The sequence below is a fragment of the Hordeum vulgare genome, chromosome 7H (assembly GCF_904849725.1).
Source record: "Hordeum vulgare subsp. vulgare chromosome 7H, MorexV3_pseudomolecules_assembly, whole genome shotgun sequence".
NCBI lineage: Eukaryota > Viridiplantae > Streptophyta > Magnoliopsida > Poales > Poaceae > Hordeum > Hordeum vulgare.
The window spans coordinates 545,954,649-545,973,847 of NC_058524.1; the positions used below are offsets into that span (position 1 = coordinate 545,954,649).

A 19,199-nucleotide genomic window follows, 5' to 3' on the forward strand; every position below is an offset into this window, starting at 1 on the left:
CCATGATCTTCATGGAGATCTATCCAATGTAATCTTCTTTTGCGGTGTGTTTGTCGAGATCCGATGAATTCTGGATTTATGATCAGATTATCTATGAATCTTATTTGAGTTTCTTGTGATCTCTCTTATGCATGATTTCATATCCTTGTAATTCTCTTCGAGTTGTGGGTTTTGTTTGGCCAGCTTGATCTCTGATTCTCGCAATGGGAGAAGTGCTTGGTTTTGGGTTCATACCGTGTGGTGACCTCACCCAGTGACAGAAGGGGTAGCGGGGCACGTATCGTGTTGTTGCCATCAAGGGTAAAAATATGTGTTTTCATCATTGGTTTGAGATTATCCCTCTACATCATGTCATCTTGCTTAAGGCGTTACTCTGTTTGTCATGAACTCAATACACTAGATGCATGTTGGATAGCGGTCGATGTGTGGAGTAATAGTAGTAGATGCAGAAGTATCGGTCTACTTGTCTCGGACATGATGCCTATATGTATGATCATTGCCTTAGATATCATCATGACTTTGCACGGTTCTATCAATTGCTCGACAGTAATTTTTCACCCACCGTAATATTTTCTATTTTGAGAGAAGCCTCTAGTGAACACTATGGCCCCCGGGTCTACTCCACACTATATTTTCAGCCTTACTCTTTTTCTTCGATGCACTTTCCGCCTTCAGATCTCACTTTGCAATCAATCTTGAAGGGATTGACAACCCCTTTATAGCGTTGGGTGCAAGCTCTTTTGTGTTTGTGCAGGTACTCTGGACTTGACGAGATTCTCCTACTGGATTGATACCTTGGTTCTCAACTGAGGGAAATAATTACTGCTCCTCTGCTGCATCACCCTTTCCTCTTCAAGGGAAAAACCAACGCAAGCAAGTCTCCGTCAACGTGTCAAATTCTGGCGCTTTTGTTTGAGAAGTAGCAATCTCCATCATCATGATCTCCATCATTGTGACGCCATCGAGGTTGTCGTGCTATCTATGCTATTACTCATAAAGCTACTACCTAGCAATATAGTAAACGCAACTGCAAGCACAAACGTTGGTTTAAAGACAACCCTATGGCTCCTGCCGGTTGCCGTAGCATCGACGTGCAAGTCGATATTTAACTATTACAACATGATCATCTCATACATCCAATATATCATATCATGTCTTTGGCCATATCACATCACATGCATACCCTGCAAAAACAAGTTAGATGTCCTCTAATTTGTTGTTGCATGTTTTACGTGGCTGCTATGGGTATCTAGTATGACCGCATCTGACTTACGCAAAGCCACAACGGTGATATGCAAATTGCTATTTAACCTTCTCCAAGGACCGCCTCAGTCAAATCCAATTTAACTAAAGTTGAAGAATCAGACACCCGCCAGTCATCTTTATGCAACAAGTTGCATGCCAGTCGATGAAACCGGTCTCCCGTAAGCGTACGAGTAAAGTTGGTCTGGGCCGCTTCAATCCAAAAATACCGCTGAATCAAGAAAAGACAAAGGAGGGCAGCAAATTGAACATCAACGACCACAAACTCTTTTGTGTTCAACTCGAGATATCATCTACGCATGAACCTAGCTCATGATACCACTATTGGGGAATGTTGCATGGGAAACAAAAAATTTCCTACGCACACGAAGACCTATCATGGTGATGGTCATCTACGAGAGGGAGATCGGATCTACTTACCCTTGTAGATCGCTAAGCGGGAAGCGTTAAAAAACGCGGTTGATGTAGTGGAATGTCTTCGCGATCCAAATCGTCGTCGTGCCACGATCCGTCCCTATCTAGTACCGAACGAATGGCACCTCCGCATTCAGCACATGTACACTCGATAACGATCTACGCCTTCTTGATCCAGCAAGAGAGACGGGGATGTAGATGAGTTCTCCGGCAGCGTGACGGCGCGTCGGTGATGGTGGTGATATATTCCTGCAGGGCTTCGCCCAAGCACCGCAGAAATCCGATCTAGAGGAAGAACTAAAACTAGAGGAGAGGGTTGCACGTGGCTGAAATTGTGTCTCAAAAACCCTCAATACCTCTAGTATATATAGGAGGGAGGGGAGGAGGCAACCTCAAAACCTAAAGGTTTGGCCGAAATTGGAGGTGGAGGAGTCCTACTCCAATCCTACTAGGAGTAGGATTCCTCCTTTCCACTTGGAAACCCTTTCCACCTTTGGGTTTTTTGCCTCTCAAACCTCATGGGCCTTAGTGGGAGCTTATGTCAGCCCACTAGGGGCTGGTTTGTATCCTCCTACAGCCTATAAGGCCCCTCCGGGCGTGACACCGCTCCCAATGGCCCTCGGTACCCTCCCAGCACTCCCGGTACACTACCGATGAGCCCGGAACTTTCCCGGTGATCAAAACAGGACTTCCTATATATCAATCTTTACCTCCGGACCATTCCGGTGCTCCTCATGACGTCCGGGATCTCATCTGGGACTCCAAACAATTTTCAGTTACCAACACCTATAACTCAACTATACCGAAACATCACCGAACCTTAAGTGTCCAGACCCTGCGGGTTCGAGAACTATGCAAATATGACCGAGAAACCTCTACGGTCAATAACCAATAGCGGGACATGGATGCCCATATTGGCTTCTACATATTCTACGAAGATCTTTATCGATTGAACCTCTATGTCAAGGATTCAGTTAATCATGTATGATGTTCCCTTTGTCCTTCGGTATGTTACTTGCCCGAGATTCGATCGTCGGTATCTCTATACCTAGTTCAATCTCGTTATCGGCAAGTCTCTTTACTCGTTCCGTAATATAAGATCTCGTGGCTAACTCCTTAGTCACATTGCTTGCAAGGATTATTGTGATGTTGTATTACCGAGTGGGCCCCGAGATACCTCTCCGTCATACGGAGTGACAAATCCCAATCTCGATTCACGCCAACCCGATAGACACCTTCGGAGATACCTGTAGAGCACCTTTATAGTCACCCAGTTACGTTGCGACGTTTGATACACACAAGGTATTCCTCTAGTGTCCGGGAGTTGCATGATCTCATGGTCATAGGAACAGATACATTGACATGTAGAAAAGAGTAGCAATAAACTGACACGATCATATGCTACGTTTATAGTTTGGGTCTTGTCCATCACATAATTCTCCTAATGATGTGATCCCGTTATCAAGTGACAACACTTGTCTATGGCTAGGAAACCTTAGCGATCTTTGATCAACGAGCTAGTCAACTAGAGGCTTGCTAGGGACAGAGCTTTGTCTATGTATCCACACATGTATTTGAGTTTCCAATCAATACAATTATAGCATGGACAATAAACGATTATCATGAACAAGGAAATATAATAATGACCAATTTATTATTGCCTCTAGGGCATATTTCCAACACCCCGACCCGGCAAAGGGAGATAGGCGGACAAGTCATCGTCTCCAGGCTCAGCCGGACGTAGACGATCTACAGATTGGTCGTGCCATGCGGGCGGCTAAGCTCCGTGACATTGAGGCACCTACAGGTATGGCGATCAACACGAGCTATTCTATCGTGCATTTCTATGATGATGATATTATTTTAAATGCAAAAAAACTCGGGATATCTCTGGGTAATAATGGGAAGGAAGTTTCAAATTCTGTGAATGATCTTTTAGACTTAGAGGCAAGAGGGCAATGGAGATGGTTAGAAATATTGTGACGGTGAAACCTATGACTAACTTTGATATTAATGCACTGGGGATGGAGGCGTTATAGTGTCTATGTAAGGATCTTGTGCCACCATGGACCTCATAGCTAGAGAATGGGCTTGGGCCACAGGGGGAAGATCGAATGTCCATAGATGGCAAAATAAAATGAGACACCTGAGGCAGTTCCTAAGGGGCTGGGCCAAACATGTGAGCATCATATATAAAAATGAGAAAGAAAGACTTCTAAATCTTATAAATGATCTAGACATAAAAGCCGAATCCACGTTGTTAGATGACAATGAGAGGACATCTAGAGCGGAGGCAGAACAAAATCTGAAACAGCTCCTTAGAGAAGAGCAGTTGAAATGGTCACTTAGAGAAAAAGTGTGACATGTAGTTCAAGGTGATGACAACATGCAATATTTCCATTTGATTGCGAATGGAAAACATAGAAATAAAAAATATTCCAACTTGAGCAAGATGAAGGTACAATTCTAGGACACGAAAACCTGGAGTTGTATATCTTTGAATATTATAAGCAACTATTCGGGGAGCCTGATGACAATTTTGTGTCGTTGGATGAGCAGATGGTCGACGATATTCCTCAGTCGGGGATAGACAAGAATGATATATTAACCACACCATTTACAGAGAGTGAGGTGTTTGAGGCAATATCACAAATGTATAACAATAAGGCACGAGGTCTAGATGGATTTTCGGCTGAGTTCTATAAGAGATGTCGGCACATTATTAAAGGTGATTTACTTCCGATGTTTCAGGACGTGTTTAATGGTGACTTGAATCATTCCCACCTAAACTTTGGGACAATTACGATGTTGCCAAAGAAGGAGGGGGCGGTGCGCATTGAACAATTTCGGCCTATTTTCCTACTTAATGTGAGCTTCCAAATATTTACAAAGGTTGGGACGAATAGATTGACGTAGATTGCACATGAATTTTTGCAACCTAGTGAGACGGCTTTCATGCAAGATAGAAACATACTAGAGGGTGTGGTTCTCCTTCATGAAACCCTGCATGAAATTCACTCGAAGAAACTCGATGGGGTTATATTCAAGGTGGATTCTGAGAAAGCTTATGATAAGGTTAAATGACCTTTCCTACAACAAGCCTTACATATGAAGAATATTCGTCATTACTTTCAAATGCATGAAGGTATTCATCAGGGAGACCCAATGTGGACATGTTGGAAATTCTAATAGGAAGGCTAAAGAGGAAGGCCAGGTAGGTGGACTAGTACCACATCTAGTGGATGGTGGTGTGTCTATTCTTAAGTACGCGGATGGCACTATCTTGTTTATGGAACATGATATTGTAAAAGCCAGAAACGCAAAACTTATACTCTCCTTATTTGAATAGTTGTTGGCTTGAAAATTAATTTTCACAAGAGTGAATTGTTCTGTTTTGGGAGAGCCAAGGATGAACAAGTTATATATAAACAACTATTCGGATGTGAATTGGGAAGTTTACCGTTCAGTTATCTCTAAATACCAATTCACCATTGTAAGTTACCAAACAAAGATTGGAAGTGTATTGAGGATCATTTTGAGAAAAAACTAAGCTGCTGGAAGGGTAAGCTTTTGTCTTACGGAGGACGGATAATACTGATTAACTCTGTTCTGACGAGTATGTCTATATGTTCCTTCTGTCCTTCTTTGAGGTACCGATGGGGGTACGCAAAAAGTTGGACTTTTATCAATCCCGTTTTTTTGGCAGAGTGATGAAGTTAAGAGGAAATACAGACTTACTAGGTGGGATATTATATGGAGACCCAAGGACTAGGGAGGTCTGGGCATTGAGAATTTAGAGGTAAAGAACATGTGTCTGCTCAGTAAATGGCTGTTCAGATTATGTGTCGAGACGGAAGGTACGTGGGTACATATTTTGCATAATAAGTACTTACAATCTAAAACCTAGGCCAAGATCACAGTCAGACCCAATGATTCACCTTTCTGGAAAGGCTTTATGAAAATGAAAGTCGCCTTTTTCCATAGAGCTAAATTTATCATTGGAGATGAAGACTCCACAAGATTCCAGGAGGATACGTGGTTGGGGGATACGCCTCTAGCCATACAATATCTATCTCTCTATAATATTGTTCAACGTAAGGAGGTGTACGTTGCCACAATATGACAGTGTAATCCTCTAAATATTCAACTGCGCGAGCTCTAATAGGTCATAGATGGGAGGCTTGGTTACACAGTCAGAAGACTCATGGATGTCCAGTTATCGGATGAGTCCGATAGGCTTCATTGGAAGCTAACACCTAGTGGCATCTTTATGGTAAAATCAATGTATTTGAACCTTATTGGCACAACACCAATCTCCAAGTCGATTCGTATCTGAAAGGTCAAAGTATCCTTATGAATCAAAGTCTTCATGTGGTTTGTTCACAAGAAGGTGATTCTCACTAAGGATTATTTGGGAAAGTGCAATTGGGAGGAAAGTAAACGATGTAGCTTTTATGGTCATGATGAAACTATCAAACACCTTTTTCTTCAATGTCCGCTAGCAAAAATTCTATGGAAAACAGTCTGTATAGCCTTTAATATCATACCTCCGGATAGCATTGAAACATTGTTTGGGTCGTGGCTAAATGGAGTGGACATAATTACTGCTAGACATATTCGTATAGGAGTATGTGCATTGCTTTGGGCTATATGGAACTGTAGGAATGACATGACTTTTAACACACAAACACATATAATTTTTTTTTGGGTACTTTAGAGGGCATCGACGCTGACTCGTACAAAGGTCATTACTCACTCCTGCGGAGACTAGGAAGCGTTTGGTTACTAGGTCTATCCGGTGGGAGATGATAGCTCGAGATATCTACAACCGGTTTGAATGACGGTCCAGTAATAGGATAGATGGTTAGGCATCTAGACCTATGTTAGCCGGTTGTGGCATCTTTTGGTTTATTTTGGATTATTTTGCTGCTTCATTAGAGCTTGCTTGGAACCGTAGAATTTTTGATTGATTTTGTTAATAAAATGACTGCATGCATCGCACTGATGCACAGACGAGAGGGAATCCTCTTTGTTGTTAAACATGGAATAACTTAGAGGGGAATAGGTGCAAACACCTTTGCGCACTGTTATGGCCATCCAGGTGTTAGCTTTGAATTTTGTCCAAGGCACGGAGAAACCTATGTATGCTCTCCATCTGAATCAGTGGAGGAAACCACTAACTTGCTATCAAGTTCTGAATGTTGGTGCATCATTTTTGGAGGATGATAACTTCAGTTCTTGTGGAGCCGTGGTCTGTGGCCATAAGGAGACTCAAATAACTGCACATTAGCATTCAAGTTTCTACTAACAAAATAGTGTACTTCTATCTTCACGTTGTACATTAAAGTACAAACGGATGATTCTCTCTCATTACACATGAATTAAGACCAATAACATTGGAAAACACTAACCTCCAGACGTCTGATCAGAGGGTAGTCGTCATACCGGCCACGTACCATTGATCCATGTTGGATCTCACGGCTGGAGACGCACTAAAATTCATGTGCCAACTTTTCAAAGTACTTCCCTAATTTTCACATCCACGCTCTCCCCTAATCACTCCTTGTCCCGAATTAATTGCCCCAGAATCCCTAACCAACTCACCTCACATGGTTCCTATCTCTTGCGCACCTGTCCCTCCTCAGCGCCGTCCTCGTCGTTCCCCTTCGCCACCCCAGCCTCCTCTTCACATCGCCGGTGCTCCGTCAAGCCTAGCGGCAGGGCGGGGACTGGCCGACAAACAGCTCGGCCAGGATCTTGCAAACTACATAGAATTCATGTTTATGTTCACCAAGATCAGATCCTGCTCCTTTTACAATTGCGGCATGCAGTCGACCTTGATAGAGGGTCATCACATACATTTTGCTGGTACCACATGCGGCAGGTTGTACGAATCTGATTAGGTTCTGTTTCTCATCATTCATACCATGCTTCATACATATTGTATTTTTCCATCAAACATCCATATCAGCTCGCTTCATATTTATTATACTAGCGCTTACCGAGTCTAGTCTGCCTCATACATTTCTAACTCATTCTACAATGAGTTTAGTTTTGCTTGATCCACATGCCTGATGTATATTTGCAGATGTCACGTATTTTCTTAATTGAAAAGTAAATCATGCTTCCTGAATTTCACATATATTATGCACAAGACATTCAAATATTAGTTTGAACCACTATAAATCTTTTGTATTCCCATTTAGAAAGAAAAATATGTGCATCCACCATGTAGATATTATGTTGAGACTGTATGCATATGACGCATCTAAAAGTTTCATGATTCCTTTGAACCATACTTTTCTTGGTGGTGTACAATTTGTTTCATACGCCACATATATAGTTATGCTTCATATGTTTCACACTGTGCTTCTACATTTCGTTCAGTTTGCTTTATTTCCATGCTTTCTATATGGTGTCGCAAGAATCATCTTTCTATACATATGAGACAACTCATACTTCTAAATTTATGCAAGGTTTTTTTGAGGGCCTAATTTTTTGCAAGGTTGACGGGAGCAGAAAAACATGATTTGCTAATGATCGATTCTGGCCCTAGCGTGCAGCGTGTGATCAAGCATCTCAGTGCTGAGTGTTATGGTCATCAGCTTGAAAGCAAACAACCATAGGCACCCTCGATTGCTTAGAGAAAAATATCTATGGATAATGAAGCGTGGTTTATTGTGTTGGAAACTTGATTTTCCTATTATGGAAGCAAAATATTCACTCTGTATTTGTATTTGCATTCGTTACTTGATGGAAACAGTATTTTGATGCCTGGAAACCAAATATACCATTATATAAGGCAAAAGGTTCGGTCAAATGTGTAAATTCTTTACTTTGTGGCAGTGTATATTATTGTTTTGTGCTTCCAGACAATTCCTTTTGCGAAGAAAATGTTCTCCATAATGTGAATATTATTTTTGGCACACCAAGTAACGCTTCCAAAGCAACTAAAAAATGCTACCATATCGTAGAAATAATGCTTCCATAGATAGAAAATAAAATGATGTGTATCATACTATCGAATAATATGTTTTCATCACAACATGAAAGGATGCTCCATAAATAAAAAAAGTAATGTTTTCGTGCAACCTTACCCTGAAGAATTCACATCTGCAAAAGAAAGTTTTATATATGTATGTTTGTTGAAAGCAAATCACAATTTAAAAAAGAACATGTTGCACTGCAAAATAATTCATTGACAAAAATAAATTGTATTTTTAGATATTTGTTTGTTGGAAGCAAATCACAAGCAGTTACTAGGAAACTGATTAGACGTGATTGACCTGGGAACTATCGTGGTGCACTCTTTAATGAAGCAATCAAACACATGACGCACGGTGTTGTACCACCATATCTGACGAACATAATACATTCCATCCTACGGCCAATTACTGGTTTGATGGGAACTAGGGAACTAGGGATCAGTAGTCTGATCCCTAGCGTCTTCCAATAACATTCTATTCATAGTTTCCTCACTGTTTAAATGCACTTAGCTCATTGGAGATGTGATAATTAAAGATAAGAGGGATGGTGGTTTACAGCTTTCCAATACATTTTCTACTCAACTATATGGTTGGATAAAGTTAAACAGAAAAAGAATAGAAAAAACATAGTAGGAAAAATGACAAAAAAACCGCTGGAAAAACCAAAGGTAAGAAAAACGCTACTTGGGGTAGGCCATATAGTGCGGACCTGAACATTATAAAAGAAATGATCTTCATGTCTTCACAAAATGTTCAAAGTGTATCAAGATAAATGTTGCGCGTGTAGAAAAAAATATACGACGTGTACTAAGTAAGCTGACATTTTTTTATCAAAAGAAAACGAATAAAAAATAAAACATACATTGTTAAAATAGAAAACCAAAAATAATTTTTGAAGAAAAGCACAAAAATAGAGAAGAGAAGAAAAACTGCGTGTATCCTTCCAACAATTGGGCCAAGCTGGTGAAAGATTCCATGAACCATTGCTCTGAAACCTTTCAAAATTACTAATTAGCGAGTATTCCTTTCAAAGATCATCTCATTCCAAGTTTGCGATAAATACCGTACTGCATGCGTGTCACTTATCGCAACCTGAGAGTTTTCTTTTTTTTGTTGATTCGTCTTTTTAAACATTTTCTAAACCGTGCGTTCAAATCTCGAATCGTTTTCACCGTTGGATTTCTCGTGTTGAGATTTTCAAAACTAGATCCTATATTATTAGGTTTTGATGAACTTTTTTTCTCAAGAAAAAAACTGGACCAAAAAAACCGTTCCTCCCACGATAGAAAAAAACAGGAAACGCATATTTTTGCCTTTTTCCCCTTTCCAAGAGGCATGGACGTGCCTCTCACAAATGCAAAATCATGCCTCTCGCGAAAGCAAAATCGTGTCTCTCAAAAAAAAACGTGTTGTTTCCCTTTCCGAAAGGCACGGCCATACCTCTCGCGAAAGCAAAAATCATGGCTCTTGCAAAAAAAAAAAGAGCAAACGCGTTTTTTAGTTTTCTAGAGGCACGACCGTGCCTCCCGTGAAGGCAAAATCATGCCTCTAGCGAAAGCAAAATCATGCCTCTCTAAAAAAAACAAAAATGTGTTTTTTGCAGATTTTTAATTTTTAATTTTTTCACTCAAAAAACTAAGAAAGACCGATAAAAAATCGAAACACAAAAAAATAAAAATAAAAAATCAATTTAAAAAGTCAAAAATATGTGTGGATTTTTTTATTTTAAAAACGACACATGACGGCGTCTGAAAATGTGTCAACTAACAACGTACAAGAGTGTTCGCTGAAAGGCTTGAGAAGGAACGCTTGGCTGAAACCTTGTGAGAACCTTGCGACGTAGCAGTAAGCGCCTGAGGCAAGGCGGGGAAACCTCTCAAATAAGCGAGATACGTCTCTCTCTCTCCTTCTCAAGAAAAGAAGAAAAATGTAGCGCCCGCAAGAATTTTGGATGTCTCAATACAAATCGAACCTCAACACCGAGAACTGAACAACATGCCCAGTAATAGATTCTGACTGAAAATGTTTTGGGTGGAAGTTGAAACAAAATGTAACAGAAAGAAAAGCACAGATTGAAATGCATGCAAGCAAACGGCAGCAGATGCGACTGAAAGGAAGAAGAATGCCATAAACATGATCAGTAGCTATCCCGCTGCAATTGAGGTCTAAGACTAGTAGCTATCCACTTGTCGCCGAAAAGGTGGTCCACCCACCATCCATAAAGCTGCCGTAATGATAGTATCATAGGTAGTATCATGCATGTCAACTAAGCACTTTCGATGAGGTCACATAGAATTAAATAAAGAAAAAGAAGGTTGAGTATCATATCATGATACCGTATCATATTAAATGATGTGATAGCATGTGTCTTGCATGATAATAAATGAACTACATTATGATACTAACATATGATACTATGTATTATGGATGTGGTATCATATACTAGTATCATATGCATGATACTAGCATATGATACTACCCATTACAACCAGCCTAAGCTATGCTTTCACAGATGTGTTATAAGGCATTTGGTCTAACACCGCCATCAGTTCACCAAAGACTCTGATAAATACATCGTCACGATCACTCCAACGAGAAGGTTAGAGCAACTCTAGCAGACCCCACATCCCGCCCCGACCCGGAAAATAACCGCCAAAATGCGGGTCGGACCGGAAAAACCTGCCCGATCAGACACCGCATCCCGCCCCGGTCCGCAAATATTTTTGCGGAGCGCGGCAAAATCTCGGCCTCAACCCACGTATTCACGGGTTTCCCCCTCACCGTTGCGGTGCCCTGCATATAAGCGGAAGCGGTTGGTGGGAGGGACATTTCAGCCCGCGCGGGGTCTGAAAAAGCATATTCCATGAATATGTTTTTTTACGGATCCGTTATGCAAGGTCTGCATCCGCTGCCGTGCGCGCCGGCCCGTAAAGACGTTTTTCCGCAACCTGCAAACATGTTTTACGGGCCGGACGGATACGTGGTGTGCTAAAGTTGCTCTTAGAAGGTTTGTGTGTTGTCAGCCCCGACATGGGCCGTAGTTCATATAATTAGTCTTTTGCGTCCCCTTCCTGACCTCTAGTTCCATTGTGGCCACTTTGTTCACTGTTTTTACTACTGGACCGCGTGGTTTGGTTCATTCAAGTATCTCATGAGAAGTCTCCATGACTTGCTTACCTAATTACACAAATTGCATGTCTCCGCTAGCTATGACTGAGAAGCAAAAGGATTCAAGCGCACTTCAATTATCTGTTGGAAAATAGGCACACCATTTTTGTAGCAAATTGCTGGTGCGTTTCAGCTCATCCAGGTTCTGCTCTGTTTCATCGGCCAGCATATCTCGTGTGAAGAAGCAAGGCGTTTCTGCTTTTTCGTGTGGAAGAAGCAAATCTTATGTGCTTGCATTTCTCTTCGTGTGATTCCTCGGGGTTTGCTTCGATCATTTTATTTTTATTTTAGAACATGTAGTTTTTTCTGGGTTGTCCATTTTTGAAAAGGAAATCGAAATCTTTGGTCTCTACATCACTACGAGCCGGGCCGGTAAAATCTGAGGCCCTGTGCGAAACTAAAATATAGGGCCCTATCTCACTGAAAAAATAAATTAACGAGCAATTATAGAAACCAGACTAATATTTTCCACGATAACGCAAATCTGTATTATTGGAGCATAAGATAAAAAAGATGAATTAAATTAATTAAATTATAAAGTAGCATATATTAATTGGATATCAGTCATCAATGTTTGGATGTTAGACAAACCATTTAACTTACCTAATTTTGGGTCATGTTTGGTTAAACTGCTAAACTATGATCTTTAACCGAGGAGGTAAATACCGATTTCTAACAAAGTAACGATCCCTGCCAAAAGTTAACTAAGAAATTCAGAACTAGGAATAGGAATCGAAGTTAATCGAAAAAGAGGACTCACTAAGCACTTGAAGGCTAGAATCGGTCACGAATCGATCCGACGAAGCGACGACTTTGAAATTTGGGAGAGGAAGGTACGAAGGCAACAGCGACAATAGTCTAAATGCGATCGATCTGATGAGACGAAGGCAACGAGACGATCATGTTGCCTATAGCGACAGTATGCTTTTTAGACCGACGGTAGCGTTTCCATATTATCGATCGAGTTGTTTCCTCTTTTTTTTTTGAAAAATACCGATCAAGCACATGTGTTTGATGGTCTCGTCTCGGGCCCAATCTCAGCTTCCGATCGACTTAGTCCTAATTCTAGTGAGTATGATATTTTTTTGAGAAATACTACTAGTTCTATATACTAAATTTGGGGCCCTTAAAATTATGGGCCCTGTGCAAGTGGCACATTTGGCACCATGGTTGGCCCGGCCATGAGTACGAGGCACACAACTATTTCTATTTATTACTTCTTTCATCCCATATCAAATGCTCCTCAAACCGATGTATCTAGTACATCCGTTTGAGCCACATTTCATATGGGACGGAGGGAGTATTAAGCAGAGTATGGAATGAAAGCACCACACCTTAGCTAATAGAAGATTTGAAACAAAACACACATGACTAAGACGATTTCTTTCGCGTATGCACCAACACCTTCAAGAAAGGATAAACGTCCTTGTTGCACTGTTGCTTGGACTGGCATTCGTTCTCATGGTTGCGGACATCCAGGACTGACCTTTGAGCAACGAGTTCCACCTTCTGCAAGTCTGTCTTGTCGAGGCGTCGGTCAAGCTGCAATGATGCTCTTGTTGTCTAGCATGATGGGCATCATCCCCGTGAAGTGTGCTCTAGCCTCAGGGTGCTCGGAAGCAGAGTATACGTCACGTCGATCGTGGCGCGGGCTTACAAGGCATGGCCACGGGTGTCTGCTGCAAATTTGAGGCAGGGATGGGAAGCCCACTGCTGACTCGTCGAGGGGGCTACCGTGTGGTGACAACGCTCTTTCTCTTTGGCACGACATACATCATCTTCATTAAGGCTGCGCTTGAACCTCAGTTGGACCTGGTATCGCGCATCAACATGCATTATTGGAATAAAGCTTTTTCCCAACGGCATAATCTATGCCGGCGGGGCATCACCATCGATTGCCTTATGCCGACGGTTGACGGGTAACCGTCGGGGCAAAAAAGCCGCCGGCATACGTCGAGTTATGTCTACAGCCCCCGTCGACATAGGAAGGCCGTGCCTACGGTGGTCATCGGCATAGGAAAGACGTCGGCATACACGTGGGTCCGATGGCCCGGTGATAGACCATGGGTTGACGTCGTAGAATATATGTCAACGATTCTCACAGCGGTCTTCGGCATACCCTTGCCACACGTCGAAATCTGGTAGCTTCCTCGGGTGGACATCTATGCCGACAGCCATCGTTAGCATAGCCTTGCCACGTGTCGTCGCCTGACAGCTCCCTCGGGCCGGCAACTATGTCGATGGCCATCTCGGCATAGATTTTTTTTACAATTATTTTTTCAAATTAAACTTTGGTTAACTTAAATCTAACTCATCTTAACATAAACATACATAAATTATTTATCCATCTGGGGTAGAATTTTTCAAAGATTATGAATATGTAGTTTTTATCTATTTTTGAGTATGTTAGTAATGTGACATCATGTACCTTTGCATATAGGTCCCTATACTTTATTAAAATCACAAATAATTAATAATTGTGTCTATTTTGATATTTTTTCTAAATAAACTTGAAAGGATTCTGTTGGTATAATATGTTCTCCAATTTGAACAAACTTAAATCATGTTTGCTTCATATTTACACAAAACACCCTCTTGTTTTAATTTTTTGTATTTTTTTCATTCTTTGTGAAATTGGACTAATTTTATATCTACATCCATTAGAGGATGTCCCTACGGGCTGACCTATCACAACCAATTGAAGAGGTCCATCTGTCAAACTTCATCCGACGAAAGTCAAAGGGCTAGATCCGCGGGTTAACTAGGCTAGGGTTAGGTGGGACATGGGACTTGGGGGTAGCAATGCCGCCAGATCTTGCGCAGGGCCCTCTTAAATGTATGGAAATGTGGTGGCAGGTGCAATCACCTGACACCAGATCTTGCGGTGGATCCTCTTCCATGTCTAAAAGTGACGTGGCATGTTTAGACGCCCGTCGCAGGGCTCCGGGGTGTGCCCCCTTGCACGGCTGTTGTTGCCGCTATCACTTTGAGGGGGGAATGCGTGCGTCGGTTCGAGCCAGAGGATATCTAGTGGTGGGTTGTGTCTAGACCATGTTCGGGATGTTCCTATAAGCTGACCTATCGCAACCAGCTGGTGGAAGAGTCCACTGGTCAAATCCTGTCCCACGAAAGTCAAAGGCCTAGATCGCCTGGTCAACGGGGCTAGGGTTAGTCCGGTCGGGAGGGAGGGGGCTTCCTGGGATAGCAATGCCACCAAAACACCGCACCGGGTCCTCTTCCATGTCCTAAAGGGTGGCGGTAGGTTCAAACACCCGACGTCCGGCTACGGGGTGCGCCCCCCCCCCCCACACACACATGGACAACAGTAACACCGAGGTAACGTTCGTCGGTTTTGGTGTTGTGTTAATTGTTCTGAAGAGTGGGATCATGAAAAAATCATGAATTTTTTACACCGAGTATAGACATGTGATGCAAGGTGTGTGATTTTTTTTCATAAATTAAAACATGACTAAGTATCTTAATAGACTACTATTCATGGATTGTTCTTCGCATGTCTACAAGTGTGGTGAGGGGGGTTTCTAGGAGTAGCCATGCCACTAGATCTTGCGGTGGTTCCTTTTCCATGTATGAAAGTGATGTGGCATGTGTAAACGCCCGTCGCGGGGCTCTGGGGTGTGGCCCTCCTGGATGAACGTCGTTGTCGCCGTCACTTGGAGGGGGGAGGGGGGAACACGCATGTCGGGTCGAGTCGGAGGGAATCTAGTGGTCGGTTGGTTCGACACCATGTTCAGGGATGTTCCTATGGGCTGACCTATCGCAACCATGTGGAAGAGTCCACTAGTCAAAGACTGTCCGACAAAAGCCAAAGGCCTAGATCACGTGGTCACGGACTAGGGTTAGTCCGGTTAGGGGGGGCTTCCGGGGTTAGCAAATGCCACCGAAACACCACATCGGTCCTCTTGTATGTCCTAAAGTGTGGCGGTAGGTTCATACACCATGTGTCCGACTACGTGGTGCGAGCCCCCACATGGATGGCGGTAACACTGACGTAACATCCGTCGGTTTTGCGATTGCGTGAATTGTTCTGAAGAGTGGGAGCATGAAAAAATCATGAATTTCTTACACCAAGTTGAGACATGTGATGCAAGTTGTGTGGTGTTTTTTTCATAATTTTAAAAGATGACTAAGTATCTTAATAGATTACTGTTCATTGATTGTTCTTCGCATGTCTACGAGTGTGGTCGGTGGGCTTCTAGGGGTATCTATGCCACGAGATCTTGAAGTGGTTCCTCTTCCATGTCTGAAAGTGATGTGGCATGCATAGACGCATGCCGTGGGGCTCTGGTGTGTGGCTCCCCTGCACGGACGTCGCTGCCGCTGTCACTTGGAGGAGGGGGGGGGACACGCGTGTCGAGTCGAGCCGGAGGGTATCTAGTGGTGGGTTCGGTCGAGACCATGTTTGGAGATGCTCCTATGGGCTGACCTATCACCATAAGATGGAAGATTCCACTTGTGACAGCCTGTCCGGCGAACGTCAAAGGCCTAAATCATTTGGTCAACGGGGCTAGGGTTAGTCCGGTCGGGGGTGGGCTTCCGGGGGTAGTAATGCCACCGAAACACTGCACCAAGTCCTCTGGCATGTGCTAAAGGGTGGTGGTAGGTTCAAACACCCCAAGTACGGCTACGGGGTGCGACTCCCCACATGGACGATGGTTACACCAAGGTAACGTTCGTCGGTTTTGCTGTTGCGTGAATTGTTGTGAAGAGTGGGAGCATGAAAAATTCATAATTTTTTTACACCGTGTAAAGAGATGTGATGCAAGCCGTGTGGTAATTTTTTTCATAATTTTCAAATACTCCTAAGTGTCTTAATAGACTACTATTCACGTTCTTCGCATGTCTATGATTGTGGTCGGGGGGCTTCTAGGGCTAGCTATGCCACCAGATCTTGCAATGATTCTTATTCCATGTATGAAAGTGACATGGCATGCGTAGATGCCCGCCGCAGGGCTCCGGGGTGTGTCTCCCGTGCACGGACGTCTGCCGCCGTCACTTGGAGGGGGGGGACACACGCGTCGGGGCGAGCCCGCGGTAATCTAGTGGTTGGTTGGGTCCACACCATTTTCGGGGATGTTCCTATGGATTGACCTATTGCAACCAGGTGGAAGAGTCCACTGGTCAAAGCCCGTCCGACGAAAGTCAAAGGACTAGATTGCGTGGTTAACGGGGCTAGGGTTATTCCGGTAGGGGGGCTTCGGGGGATAGCAATGCCACCGAAACACTGCATCAGGTCCTCTTGCATACCCTAAAGGGTCGCGGTAGGTTCAAACACCCAACATCCGGCTACGTGGTGCGACCCCCACACGGACGACGGTAACACCGAGGTAACGTTCGTCGGTTTTGCGGTTGCGTGAATTGTTCTAAAGAGTGGGAGCATAAAAAATTCATGAATTCTTTACGCCGTGTAGAGACATGTGATGCAAACTGTGTGGTATTTTTTTCATAATTTTAAAAGTTGACTAAGTATCTCAATAGACCACTGTTCAGGGATTGTTCTTCGCATGTCTACGAGTGTGGTCGAGGGGCTTCTAGGAATAGCTATGCCACCAGATCTTGCGGTGGTTCCTTTTACATGTGTGAAAGTGACTTGACATGCATAGACGCATGTCGCGGGGCTCCGGGGTGTGACCCCCTGCACGGACGTCTCTGTCGTCGTCACTTGGAAGAGGGGTGGGACGCGCGCGTCCGGTCGAGCCGGAGATGTTAATTAGGGTCCTCTTGCATGTCCTAAATAAAATTGTGATGTTAGGAGATGTTATTTAAAAAATGAAGTGTATATTAAATAAATAAATGACAAATATATATGCTGACGTGGAATCTAACCATATCCGCACCCGCGCGTTCCCCAGCCGGTCACTCCCCCACCCCGTTGCCGATGGACAGGGATCAGGTGACATGCACGTTTGCATGTCACCGTGTACCTTGCGGCCTAAATTCAAATTTAAATATTGCGAAAAAATCTGAAAAAAATCATGCATGTTCACAACACATATTAAGGTAACCCCTAAAAAATTCAGATCAAAATTCGAAACATACATCGAGAAACAAAAAAGAGAAATCTGTCATGAATAGTTCGCAATGGTTCTGTGTATGCTATTCACATCTGAGTTTCTCTTTTTTGTTTCTCGATGTATGTTTTGAATTTTGATCTGAATTTTTTAGAGGTTATCTTAATATGTGTTGTGAACATGCATGATTGTTTTTAGATTTTTTCGTAATGTTTGAATTTAAATTTAGGCCGCAAGGCCCACGGTGACATGCAAACGTGCATGTCACCTGATCCCTGTCCGTTGCCGACTCCCACCCAACTCTGACCCCCCTACCGACAACCCTTCGATCCGCCACCTCGTCGTGCCTCCGACGTCGTTACCCTCTCTGCCATCTCAACCCGCGCCGCTTGAAGCATCAACCACTAATTTATCTCACGGATGTAAATGGGCAGTTCGTTGGATGTGGTGGGACTTGCCCGCATCGGCCACCACTGCTTACGTGGGATTATGTCATAGTCCAGTTAATTTTTAAGTGACGTACGTAGTGTCCGCATAGTACCACATATTAGCAAAGCAGCTCTTTTCCATCATACCATGTATTGCAAATAGATGCATAGTACCACTGATACATTAATATAATCTGCAGCGACATACGTACAAAGCATGCCTGCATCATAAAAGAAAAAATAGCTTGTTCCATGCATAAACTTTATGCAATCAACGACACACCAGCCCTCCCAAATGTCAGATTACCACTCCAGGTCCAAGGTACTGTGATTTGTCCTGTCATGAATCACCAGCCAAGACATATCCATGGATGCTCATGAAAAGTTACTGTTCTAGATGAATCCAGAGGGTGGTGGTGGGGGATCTTTACCTCGGCTAGGGGTAGGGGAGAAGAGGAGGAGGAGGAGCTGAAGAGGGCATCGGTGGGATCAGAGAGAGAGTAGATGAGGCGCTCCCGTGGGGCTAGGCTCGGTCCCCAGCGCCTCCCTTGGACGGCGGCCTGTTCGAGAAACACGGCAGGCGACGACGGCTCCATGGAGCAGAGAGAGGATAGGAAAGGGGAGGCGGTGCATGTGGAGACTGCAACGGCAACAATGACAGCGCCCCGGGGCATGGTTTCAGGAAGGAGATGAATAACAGGTGGGTCGTTGGCAATGTGGGCTTTAATGGATTATCCACATATGCCATTTAATTTTAGTGGACATCCACGAACGCCATTTGAGCTTTATTTTATGGATGGCATTTGTGGGACAAGTGGACACCAACGTCATTTACATCCTTCTCCCACCACGCCGCGTCGCCCCGGAAACGTGCCCTCCCCGCGTCGCCCAAGACCCGGTGCCCTCTGCGC

The 19,199-nt window shown here is 43.5% G+C and overlaps 1 long non-coding RNA gene across 1 annotated transcript; it reads right to left on the bottom strand.

Moving 5' to 3' along the window:
• Positions 1–18,422: 18,422 nt before the first annotated feature.
• LOC123410248 lies at positions 18,423–18,998 on the bottom strand. The gene is made up of 2 exons (XR_006613010.1): positions 18,720–18,998; positions 18,423–18,625 (listed from the first exon to the last, which is right to left on the bottom strand). It is a non-coding gene; the product is annotated as an uncharacterized LOC123410248 (long non-coding RNA).
• Positions 18,999–19,199: the final 201 nt, after the last annotated feature.